Here is a 12888-nt window from a genome sequence, read left to right as displayed (position 1 = left end):
TGCCATAAAATTAAAAAAAAAAAAGAAAAAGAAATGGCAGGAAAACCAGGATCCAGAAAGACAATTTTACTGTAGATGTTGTGAGAAAAATTCGAAACAAATTAGGTAGAACAATAGCAAAAAATTGTACCAAAAGAGTCTAAGACTGCATTGGTTTATCTTTTCTTTGTTTGCTCTTCTTTAATATATATATATAACAATATGCACGAACAATATCTATACATATATATCATAAATAAAATTATTTTTACATGCTCCACACTGCATTAATTTTTTCACATTATTGTATAACAGCTAATGAACGAAGCTAATATTGAAAAATTTTAGAAGTATTAACATTCACTGTTCATTATGTGCTTTTATTAATCTTGGATCAATCACCGATGGTCAAACAGAGATTGATCGTTGGGAAAGTCCTTCTTCTACTACAATCTTCTTTACAAAAAAACGAAATATATTATCTGCGATCGTTTGTCTGTAAACAATCGTTGGGATTTTCCAAATATTATTCTATTACTCCCCAGGAACCGGGATCGGTCGTAAATGGGAAAACCTGGACTGGAGACTGATTGCATTTCCCTTCGAGATCGTCGAAAAACAAACGATGGGAAAACGTCTCGTCCCGTTTCTCTCAAATTAATCCCGCGTCATTTTCACTATTCCGTGGCTGCAATCACGCAATTGAACAGCGAGAGTAGATTGAACGAGATCGTATTTAATAACGTTAAGCACCGTTCACAGCGCATCTGACTGTTGTACCATAAAATGAACTCAACTTTACAAGTGCATACTTAACTTTAACAAAATTTCATTGTTAACATCAAGGAATAATAATATAATAATAATAATAATAATATACTCGTCTAACCCTCAGACGATCACGATGGGTTTATCATTTATATTATTATCATCATTATGTTACGTATTATATTATTATTATTTAAACTTCTTTTTTTATATAGACTTTTACATGCAGCGTCGACAGTTCGAGAGTCGAAACGATAGGTACTTTTATCTCGGCCAATGAGGCGTTAAGATGGCTCGACGATTAATGACTCGTTGAAATTTTTCAAACGTCTGTCGATCAGCAATCGGATCGACCGGATATAATTTTACGGTAGACGATCAAGGCATACATACATATATATATATATATATATATATCGTTGCATAAGAATCGATTATGTTTATTGCTCGGACAGTGTCACGTACGAGAGATGTCCCTGTGAATTAAGTGATTGCTCGAACGAGAGGTCACCGATATTGGGGCTGACAATGGAACGATCAGTTACCTTCCTCTTTCCCTGTCGAAGCCTCTACCTTTATTGGCTATTTCCCTCGAGCAATTGACCCCACGACGAACGTGGCTCATAGCTGATGAACAGCTGATTGTGTCCAATGTGAGAAGAGATCGTTCGTCTCTAAAAATAAGAATATCAACTCCGTTCTCAAACACAGAGACATCTCTGTTTAGTTTATTGACCGTAACGATCCGGCCATTCGTAAGAAAATCCTTTAGGTAATTACGGGCTATTTACTTTATATATATAATTTATTATATTATAATATAATTTACTATTTATTTATATTATGTAATTTATTTTTGTGTATATACATAAAATATAATATAATAGTAATATAACATAAAATATAATAGTAATAAAATATATAAAATATGATATAATAGTAATAAAATATATAAAATATGATATAACAGTAACAAAATATATAAAATATGATATAACAGTAATAAAATATATAAAATATGATATAACAGTAACAAAATATATAAAATATGCTATAACAGTAATAAAATATATAAAATATGATATAACAGTAATAAAATATAGAAAATATGATATAACAGTAATAAAATATATAAAATACGATATAACAATAATAAAATATATAAAATACGATATAAGAGTAATAAAATACATAAAATACGATATAATAGTAATAAAATACATAAAATATGATATAATAGTAATAAAATACATAAAATACGATATAATAGTAATAAAATACATAAAATATGATATAATAGTAATAAAATATATAAACTATGATATAACAGTAACAAAATATATAAAATATGGTATAACAGCAATAAAATATATAAAATATGATATAACAGTAATAAAATATATAAAATACGATATAACAGTAATAAAATGTATAAAATATGATATAACAGTAATAAAACATATAAAATACGATATAACAATAATAAAATATATAAAGTATGATATAATAATAATAAAATATATAAAATATAATATATTTTGAATATTATATTATCATTTTGAAATATTCCCTAATTTTTGTGAGCAGTATATATATATATGTAAGGGAAATTCATCTATTATTATTTGAAAAGCAAAAATTTCGTATTTTCACATTTTTCGAAATGCCTTTCGGTATTTTTGAAGGATGTCTACGAGCAATTATTAATTATGTAAATAAATTAATACTGACGAGACCAGTTGATGCAATAAAGAGAAAATTCGCACGGCGTGTAGTATCATCACGGCAAATTGCATCTATCTACGCGATGAAAACGGGGCAACGAACCTTGTTCCACTCGGCTACTGCTATTTTATGTCCACGCAGACGCCGACGTAACCTCTTTCTCTCTCTCTCTCTCTCTCTCTCTCTCTCTCTCTCTCTCTCTCTCTCTCTCTCTCTCTCTCTCTNCTCTCTCACTCTCTCTCTCTCTCTCTCTCTCTCTCTCTCTCTCTCTCTCTCTCTCTCTCTCTCTCTCTCTCTCTCTCTCTCTCTCATTCTCTCTCGAGAGGGGTGGTCACGCCCGGTGTTTCTTCTTCAGCTTCTTAATTCGACGCAACCTCTTCCGAGTTTTTTCCCCCCTCGGGATAAAACTTCGCCTTAAATTCCGTGTATTTGTAAACGTCGCGTGCAATTTGCGTCGGGTCGTGTCAGATCGACGAGACACCGCCGATTGAAAGGTGGGAGATCCGAACGAGAACCTAGAAAAACAAGTTGGATGTTGCGGGCACCAGGAACCGGTGGCGAATGGCCAAAACGATTGGCCAGTGTATCGGAGCCGCGTAAATTTGGCGCTTGGTGAACGAAATCTGTGCCAGGAGGAGGCGGCCGACGTCTTGCCCCGTTTCCGCGATTCGCCGATCTATAGATAAAGATCGCACGTGTTCGGCGCGTTCCATCGTACCGCGCCCCGCTTTGATTTTTCGTTTTGCGCGCGAAACATCGACTTCTGTTCGCAACAGCTGCGACCAGCTCGCCGACGTGAAATATTCGTCGTGGCAGCGAACAATTCGCGCTGATAGATCCGCCGCGATGGCTCCGCGGCATTATAACGAATCCGGTGTTGTCGTTCACATCAAAGTGCGGAAAATTTCAACTGTAAATCGTCCGGTGCAGACGTGGAATTTCGTAGCTTCGTACACAGGGTGTCTCGTATGTTAACCCTTCTTCGCCTACTGTGCCGGAGTCACAGTTTCGATCTGTGCTGGGAGTTGCTTGTGTTTGTGATATCGCACTAACGCACGAGCATCATGGTCGCTGTGCGCCATGTGTTTGCCAAATTGCCCAAGTGACGACGACTAAAGATGAAAAAAATCAGTTTCTGGTAACGTTCTGAGGAAGAAAGACCTGTGCAGCAAATCGAAGCAATTTTTTATTTCATAGTTTATTTCATATTTTAGTGTTTTTATTATCTTAGTGTTTTCGTATTTTAATATTTAGTATTTAATTTCAGTTCGTATTATTTTTGTTTCTAGTATTTAGTATTTTATACTATTTTTGTATTTTCGTATTTACTATTTAGATTTTAGCTTCTAATATTTTAATATTTTACTATTTTTATTATTAATTTACTGTTTTTTTTATTATTATTTTTGTTCTTTTTTCCGTTGTTTCTATTTGTTGCAATGTCTTCATTGCCAACGAGCAATTGTTCTTTGTCTTCTTTCGCTCAATTTGCACAAGACGTTCCTGATAGTAAGTGACATAAATGTATAGTAAATATATATAACTTTATTATTCATGTGACTATTGTTCCTTATACTCCTACATGTTCCTATATGAGTCGGGTGTCTGTCACTGTGTTGGTACAATATGAGGACCTTGTCTCGAACAAACCGTTAGACTATGTAGAGTATCGGTGAGACGTCCGGATAATCCTAAATATTAGTGGGATATCCGTGTGAGTCAAAATGACCCCGACACAGGATGCTGAGATTCAGTCGGAGGGTTAAAAACTATTGTACGCTTGAAGTAAAACTCAGTTTGTTTGAAGGGGATATTTTTATTATCTTCCAAATTATGTGTTTAGAGAAAAAGATGTTTTAAGAAGTTTATTTTGTTTGAAGAGGACATTTTATTATCTTACAAACTATTGCACGATAATAATGTTCACATTTAAAATTGTTACATGTTAAAAATATTTCAGATTAAACTCTGTTTGTTCATGTTTGAAGAGGACATCTTATCATCTTCCAAACTATTATATATTAAAGATGTTTCAAGTAAAACGTAGTTTATTTTGTTTGATGGGGACATCTTATTATCTTCCAAACTATTATATGTTAATCATATTTACAATTAAAATTGTTATATGTCAGAAATATTTCAAATTAAACTCTGTTTGTTCATGTTTGAAGGGGACATCTTATCATCTTCCAAACTATTATATATTAAAGATGTTTCAAGTAAAACGTAGTTTATTTTGTTTGATAGGGACATCTTATTATCTTCCAAACTATTATATGTTAATCATATTTACAATTAAAATTGTTATATATCAGAAATATTTCAAATTAAACTCTGTTTGTTCACGTTTGAAGGGGACATCTTATCATCTTCCAAACTATTATATATTAGTGATCGATGCAGTGGAGGGGATAACGCTAGCAATCAGGAAAGTAAGGGGGGGTCGCCAGTTAGCCACTTCTATCTTACAATTAGAACGAAACCAAATGGGTCGTTATACAAAGTTTAAGTTTTTCTTTCACGAAGTTATATCAGGTTAAATTATCGATAATTTTTCATTGTCACTGGCACGCTTCTGCTCTCCCTTGTACAACGCGTAGCATCTACAACACGAATAACATCTCCCCTTTATTCTGTAAATCCTCAATTCCGCTATGACAAATGACACGCTTTTAATTTTATTAATTCAATTAATTAAATTTCGCTTCCTCAGCCTTACGAGAAACGTTGTCGTTGGTTAACGAGAGACATCGTGCTAGGCGAATTCTCTCGAACTCGTCTGAGTGTTTTTCGATCTTTATGGATTTTCTGAGCGACGTAGCCGATCGTGAGTCGAGATCTCGAGTCCCAGCCAGGTCACCAGTCGACTCGCCAACATTTGCAAAATGGAAATTCCTGCAATTTCCTCAACAATGGAAAGATCGTATCTGTCACGTTTTTACATATTTGTGTACAGGTAGCCCCAACTAGTGCGACAACAACGGCGTTCTTACAACACTAGTTAGAAAATCCGGGAAATGCTTCGTCCTTGATTAAGGATTCGAGAAGATTCTTCTTGTGGCTTTACAGGCCTTGTTGCAGTGTTTGCAGAATAACTCGGGGTTTCAAAGTTAGGAGCCAAAATTTCGTAGAAACGCGCAAAGGAATGACACTTTGTAATTTCTGACGTTAATTTTATTGTTCTCGAACTCGTGGACTTGAGAGTTGCTATAAAATTGTTACAGAAAGAAGAAAGGTGCAAGAAGCATAAACGAATAAATTTTATGTGAGTTAGTGAATAATGACCAAAGGTAGAGACTTAGGTTCGAAGAGAGAGTATTGCTAGCACTGACAATCAATTAATGTCATTGTGAGAATGGTCGGTACGTTCTACAGGTACGCGTAATCCCTCTGAGAGCCATACCAATTCGTCCTTGAGGATCAATGGCATTCAATAGCTGCAGTTACAACGAAGTCTCGTCTCGTTGAGCTTACTATAGATACTTTTCAAAATTATTTTTAAGAAATTTTTAGAGGTCTAAGAAATGACCTTCCCTTCTCATAGACTCAGGAGCATCGTGTCGAGATTTGTGAATTACTTTGTAGCCTAATTTTATAGCCCACAGTGAAGAACAACCACTTCGTAGAAAACATTTCATCTCGCTGGAGGAATGACACTAAAGAATATTTTTGTTTCGTTTGCACTTGTGAAACATATTATTTATTATTATTATTGTTTTAATTTTTGAAACCTAGCTTTATGTTTCGCATAACGCAACATTTTTTTTTTTTTTTTTTTTTGACAATCCCGATGTTTCCTTGTATTTTATAAAACTTAAATGAGGATGGGCAATTTACGTGAATCTTTCATTTAATACTTAAACGAAACGTTCCAACGATTATTTTATTCTTGGATTTATTGCAAAGGAACAGTGTGGAAGAGTTATTTTAGTCAGTGTGGATTCTTTGTTATTTTAAAAGATTGAAATTGTTAGGATAGAATCGAAGAAGAACGAGGGGCGTAATTTTTACGAGAATTTTCATTTTAGCAGTTTATATATAGCAACTACTCTGTGTTTTATTGCATCGAGAATGTGAGAGCTCTTTGTACGTTTGCAACGTGTGTAACACGGCTCCTCAAATTTCAGACTACAGACTATTCTTATTATGTTCGATAATATCCTTGCGTTCAAAACACGCGAGAAATTATTATAAGAAATTATTATTTCTCTGATTGAAGAAATTATAATTGTAGCACTACCGAAAATGGCCAATTTATAACTATAATTCTTTGGAGCAATTTCGCAGATTTTTATAGGTTTTCAAAAATTTCAATGATAGTTTGTAAAGTTTGTGTTTTCCTGCTAATTTCTCTGACACAATTTTTATATAAAGTGGGCTAAAAATCCACTTCCTACTGAAATAAATCTAAGTTTAATTCAAGATTAATAAAGTTAGATTTTTAGTAATTTTAAATTTAATCCAAGATTAATAAAATTAGTTTTTTTTCTTATTTTTCGATGTTTTAAAAAATATTTCAATTATAATTACAAAAAAAATTAATTTTAATTATTAAAAAAAAAAAAAAAAAAAGAAAATAGATGGGAATTTGGCTCACCCTTCAGTCATGGTTCTAAGTGTTAACAACTATTATACATAATTATTAAGTTATTCTGAAGACTATAACTGTTGTTGATTTTGTTGTTCAGTTCAACTCGCAATTATTACATACTATTATGCTATTATACTCAAACGAAACCTAAACAAACCTTCTCGAAAAAAGAAAAAAAAAAAAAAAAAAAGAAACTGGCTATTTAAGGAATTGGTGAAAGTGAAAAATTGTGAAACGGGGGAGATCCGATCGGTGGATGAACCAATGAACAGAAACAGGAATCAGAGCCAGAAGGTAGAATTTTTGAAACTTCATACTTTCCCAGCGAAACGAAAAGCCGATTCGTTTCGATGCGCTGCTAAGAAAAGTGTTTTTCGCGGTGTCTCGGATTACAGGAAGCGATGAATCCATTTATTTCGGTGGTTTCCACGGGAGACGGAGAAAGAGAAACGTGTCGCGACTCGGCATTTATTTCTGTACCGCGACGCGTTATTCCGCCACCTTTGCGAACCTTTTCCACGCCGAACGACGCGATCTCGCTCGCAGATAGAACACGGTGCATTGTCCAAGCGAGAGAGCCGACTGTGTTTATTTCTCCAGTTGGCCGAACTCTCCTATCGTTCAAACTTCTTCAACCACTCTCGACGCCACGGAATGCGAAATTCGTATCGAATATCACGAGCGTTGGTAGACGCGACGTTAGCCAAACTTTCGACTATGTTCAGTCAGTACTAAAAATTCTTACCGATTTCGCAGATCTTTGTGTGTTGGAGGAAAGTTGATATTAATAGAAGAAAAAGGGAACGGGTATATAATAGTTATAATTTGGATCATTCACCGAACAAAGATAGTTTTAATTTAAATATGAAATGTTATAATTTAATTATAAAAATACCTGCTGATAGTTATAATTTAGCGATAATTTTATATATGACAATATATATAGTTTATAGTGATTATAACTATGTATACAGGTATAAATTGAAACTATCTCTGTCAATTTGGATGATGCTTTATGAACAGTGTTTATGGATTTTCTAACCAAACGCTTTTCTTGTTAATTATTAGTATGAGAAACAAGTGAAAGAGGAAAAAGTAGTTACAGTATTATTTTCCATAGGCATCATAATGATGTATGAAATTTCTTTTATATCCGTGCTATTTTTTTTTTAGAACTGAAGATGAACTTTTCATTACATGAATAACAATAAGTTAATATATAAATAATTTATTATATAAAAGTACAACTGGAGAACCAATTGCCATGAAATGTCGATCAAATATCGCCTAACTGCGTGTTCTATGATTAAAAATAAAAAGGGATATTTTGCACAAAAATATTAGACGTAGAGTCGTAATTACATTGTTACAAAGTTACAATAAAAACATCCAAATTATAAATGATTGGCATCTCGTTTAATTCCGCGTGAAAATAATGATGTTTAGTTGAGGTACTGTTGCGCTGGAATGACGTGTCACGCACGTCGAAAATTTTTTCTCCCAAAATTGCAACGTTTTCACAGTTTTAAGTATATTTAAGTATAACCCAGGCTAAACAAACAATAAATTTATTACTTTTTGATAATTTCTATCCAGTGATGTCATATCGACGAGTTCAAAAAGAAAAAGAAAGCGTACGAATTATTGTGTAACGGTTTTTGGTCACTCGTTATGGTCCGCAATCAGTTGCCAGCGCAAGTGGTTAACCTCTTAATCTTAAAATTGCAACATTTTCTCAGTTTTAAGTATATTTAAGTATAACCCGGGCGAAACAAACAATAAATTTATTACTTCTCAACAATTTCTATCCGGTGATGTCGTACCGACGAGTTCAAAAAGAAAAAGAAAGCGACGAATTATTGTGTACGGTTTTCGGTCACTCGTTATGGTCCGCAATCAGTTGCTAGCGTAAGTTAACGATCACTGTAACTATGTATGTTGCTGTACGTTGCAACATTACGTTTGTAATCGAGTAAATTTATAGTTAAATTTATAATTCAACATTTCTTACTTTTATAGAACGTTTGGCTGGATAAAAATGAAACATCCTGCATATCGAATAAATTGTCTACATGTATGTATTTTCATGTATTAAAAAATTTTGGAATAACAGAATTTAAATGATCAGAATATTCACGACTAACGACTTGACAGATGTAGGCAATCGATTTGCTGTCGTTTATATTACGTTAAACCGTACGAATTCTCTGAACGTGGATCACGTTTCTTTCTTAATTACCCGTTTCTGAACTTACTCCCCCCGTGTCATTTTCATTTATACTTTGACACGATTGGGATCGAGCCAGACGCCTACGTGGGTCTGTTCATAGAGACAGAAAACGTAGTATTTACGAGCAGAATGATAGCTGAACCGCTAATGCTATTTTTGCTTGTTAATACAATTAATAACAGGAAGTTTAACAACAGTTTATTTTCAAATAGAACTACCACGTTAGTTTAAAAATCATAACATAATTACAAACTTACAAACCTTGAAGAAAATGCAATGATAATAAGAACGGCCCAAAGTCGCCAATTTGTAACCTTATTTCCAGGTTTTGTTGTTTCGAAACAGCCCCAACACTCGCGCGATACGCGATGTTTCTAAGTTTAGAAGAATGGTAGCGTGCGAGTCAGATAAACGAACGAGCACAGCAAAGAACATAGAAAGACCAAAGTTTGATAAATCGTAGCGAGCTTATGGTTGGCCAGTAATATGGTTAATTGTACGAAGTATTCGATGTCGAACTATAATACATACCACGACCGAAAGAAAGAAGCGTTCGTAATTAATCACAACCTTTTCGAACCTTTAATCAGAAAATGTCGAAAGTTCGTGGCGTTTTTTTCTGGCAGGTGTCCGTGTACCTAAATCCTGCAATACGGTTTGATCAGAATAATATTGATTACGTTTGTCACGCACAGCTGCCAACTGTGCTAAGTACGAGGTTCTTAATTTAGATGAATTCGACGCTGCTACTTGGAAACGATTTTCCATTTCATTTCTGTAATCGCGTTCGTAAAAGTGTGAATTCGCACGAACGTCCGCAAACTGGCGATTACACGTGATATGATTAGCTACGTATGATAATATATAGTCTGACAACGAGTCGAGGATGAATGAACTTGTGTCAATTTAAGTAGATGTGAATTCATATTGCGATAAATTCAATACTTGTCTTTAGTTGACTTTAATTTATTGTTTTTCTTTTTTTTCATTTATTTCGGTTACTTTTATATTTATTTACTATTATTATTTATTATAATTTATATAATTTTATTTAAATTCTAAATTTAAAACACTAATATGTTAAAATAATATTTATAAATATTTATTAATATATATATATATATATAAATAATTTATAAATTATGGTCCTTTCGTATACAAATAATTTAAATATTTTTATAGAAACCAATCTGATTTGAACTCGAATCATGTAAGATTTTAAAAGTCGAACAGATTTAATTATTAAACTTCTACATTTAAAATGTATCTTAATTCTCAACATCGAGGTCGCGATCATTTTTTTCTATAAGATCTATAAAAAAATATAACGCTGTTATAAATTAAAAATCAAAATATTTTCTTAAATTGAAGTTTATATTAAATTAAAATTTATTAAATTTAATAATTCTCCCAATTAAATATTAAATTAAATTTTAGATCAAATTATAAAATTAAATTAATATAAAATTCTATAGGGTTTTATCGTCCCATAAAAAAATTTTAACATTTTTATTAAAATTTTAAATTCATAAAATAAATATGAGACAGTATATATTTCCTTTATAGTGATGCACCCTGTAGACAAGAATTACTCGAGTCTCCGGACACACACGTATTATTTTCGCTCGTATCGTTCATGTGTCAGAAATATGATTTACGTTTTGACGATAAGTAATGAAACAATGAAGTAATTGTTTAAATATCTATATTTTCTAATAGCGGTAATCAGTATTTTTTTCCAATTATGGAAAACACTCTTTCAGAGCTGACGTACACGAGTATGTATTTTTTTTAGCTTGGACATTCTTTTATCCATCATTCTATCACGACAGTGAAAAATTATAATTAATTTCATTATTTGTCACAGTAACATTTTTGAAAGAGAACGAAATTTTTCAAACACAAGCGAGAAACGTACATTTAATTTAAAATTAATAAAATCAAAGGTTTCCCTTATATTTTGATGTTTTGTTAAAAAAAAAAAAGGTGGAAACTTTTGGCCCACCCTGTAGAAGAGCCGTTTCGTGCACTATCTCTGTCAGTCGACGATCTAATAAATCGGGGCTGAATTCCTCTCTATCTTCAGTGGCGAGATTCGGACGAGCGGGTCGATTAAAACAGAGTTTTCGATGTCGACTCGGCCGAACAAACTCTGGTGACACACGCGCGTTGACCAGAGGTGTGTAGCACACGGTGTCGCAATGCCGAGCGAACCGAAATAACCGGCGAAGCCCGTTTTGACCGCTTTTGCTCCTGATTTCTCGTGGCCGGCGATTAATAAGGCCGACGCTAACGGGCGAAATTACAATTGCGTCCGGCTCTCTTGTTCGAGCCGATTTCTCGCGGCTTTAATTACAGCGAGATTTGACAGACACCACAGCTGGAGAGAGAGAGAGAGAGAGAGAGAGAATTGGCGGTGCCCTGCCAAAATATCGTTGAAACTTCGCTTCTGGCCTAAATGTGTCATCTATAAATACGCGAGGCTCCACGTCTGGCCGACCGAGCCCGAGCTTTCACAGCCGATATTGCATTTCCACCGATATCGAAATCGCGTAGACTTTTTTGCCGATCGATTCCCGGAAATCTATAGCGATGCGGACGCTTTCCTCTAGCTCTTTGCCCTGTATCATCTGCCAGTAATTTATTTACGAAATATCAAATAAAATGACGCAGCTGCACTGGAAAATAATCATCCTGTTTGAAATGATATTTAGCATGAAGTTTTTGTCGATTGTATTTCTCCAGTGTGCGACTTTGCTTGAAGCGCAATGGTCAAGTATAACATGTAGAAGTTAATTTCATCTGAAAAATTTCCTTGTAGGTACCAATAAGAAGCTTAGTTTATGTGAATTATTTCGGAATTGTTCGAATAATAATTTGACGAGTGTGTTCGATAGTAATGAGTGTCAATTGATTTTCACGACTGTTTCTCCTCCTCGAGAATTTCTTCTTCGTTATATTACATTATATCATGCGACACCATACCTACCGTTCGTTACAATCATCAGCAATTATAAAGAACTTTATAATTTTAGCTGTTAGCTAAATTTAAGTATGATGTCATCTCTACTGGGGACAGTCGAATGCAAATGGTTAACGCTCTTGGTCATTGCTGAGACTTCTGCCTGGAAGGGAGAATTTTTCTAGAGAGTAGACAGTTGGTCGCGGGGGATTTTGATCTTGAATTGCAACGAATTGGATTTTAAACGTTGGATTTCGCGTAAAGCATAGCGTTTCTTTCGTTTTTTCTTTTTTTTTAAAGTTCCGTTCGAATTTGTATGTTTTATGTAAAAAAAAAAAAAAATCTTTTTTGCGGAATTTTTCTATGAAGAAGTGCTGGGAGCACTTTCGAACAGTGTTCTCATGGAACAGATATTTTAGAACAGAGGTGGCTAACTGGCGGCCGCACGTGGCCCCTTGCCCCCACTTTTCTGATCGCTAGCGCTATCCCCTCCACTGCAGCGATCTCTTCACTGCGTTAACACTGTAACGCGGCCACTATACTATACGGTAACTGCTAAAATTGAAGGTAATTTAACGATTTAAAAGAGAACTGCAACAAGAATTTTATATTCTGTATCTTGGATATTACATT

At 33.9% G+C, this 12888-nt stretch overlaps 1 protein-coding gene across 4 annotated transcripts in view; it reads left to right on the top strand.

Annotated features, from left to right (window-relative positions):
* Positions 1 to 12888, top strand: part of LOC122536077 (centrosomin-like) — a 49024-nt gene that overhangs the window by 13164 nt on the left and 22972 nt on the right. The gene's annotated exons all lie outside the window — the stretch shown is intronic.

This window comes from Frieseomelitta varia, unplaced genomic scaffold (genome assembly GCF_011392965.1).
Source record: "Frieseomelitta varia isolate USP_RPSP 00005682 unplaced genomic scaffold, Fvar_1.2 scaffold_797, whole genome shotgun sequence".
Lineage (NCBI taxonomy): Eukaryota > Metazoa > Arthropoda > Insecta > Hymenoptera > Apidae > Frieseomelitta > Frieseomelitta varia.
This window is presented reverse-complemented; position numbering and strand designations above follow the sequence as displayed.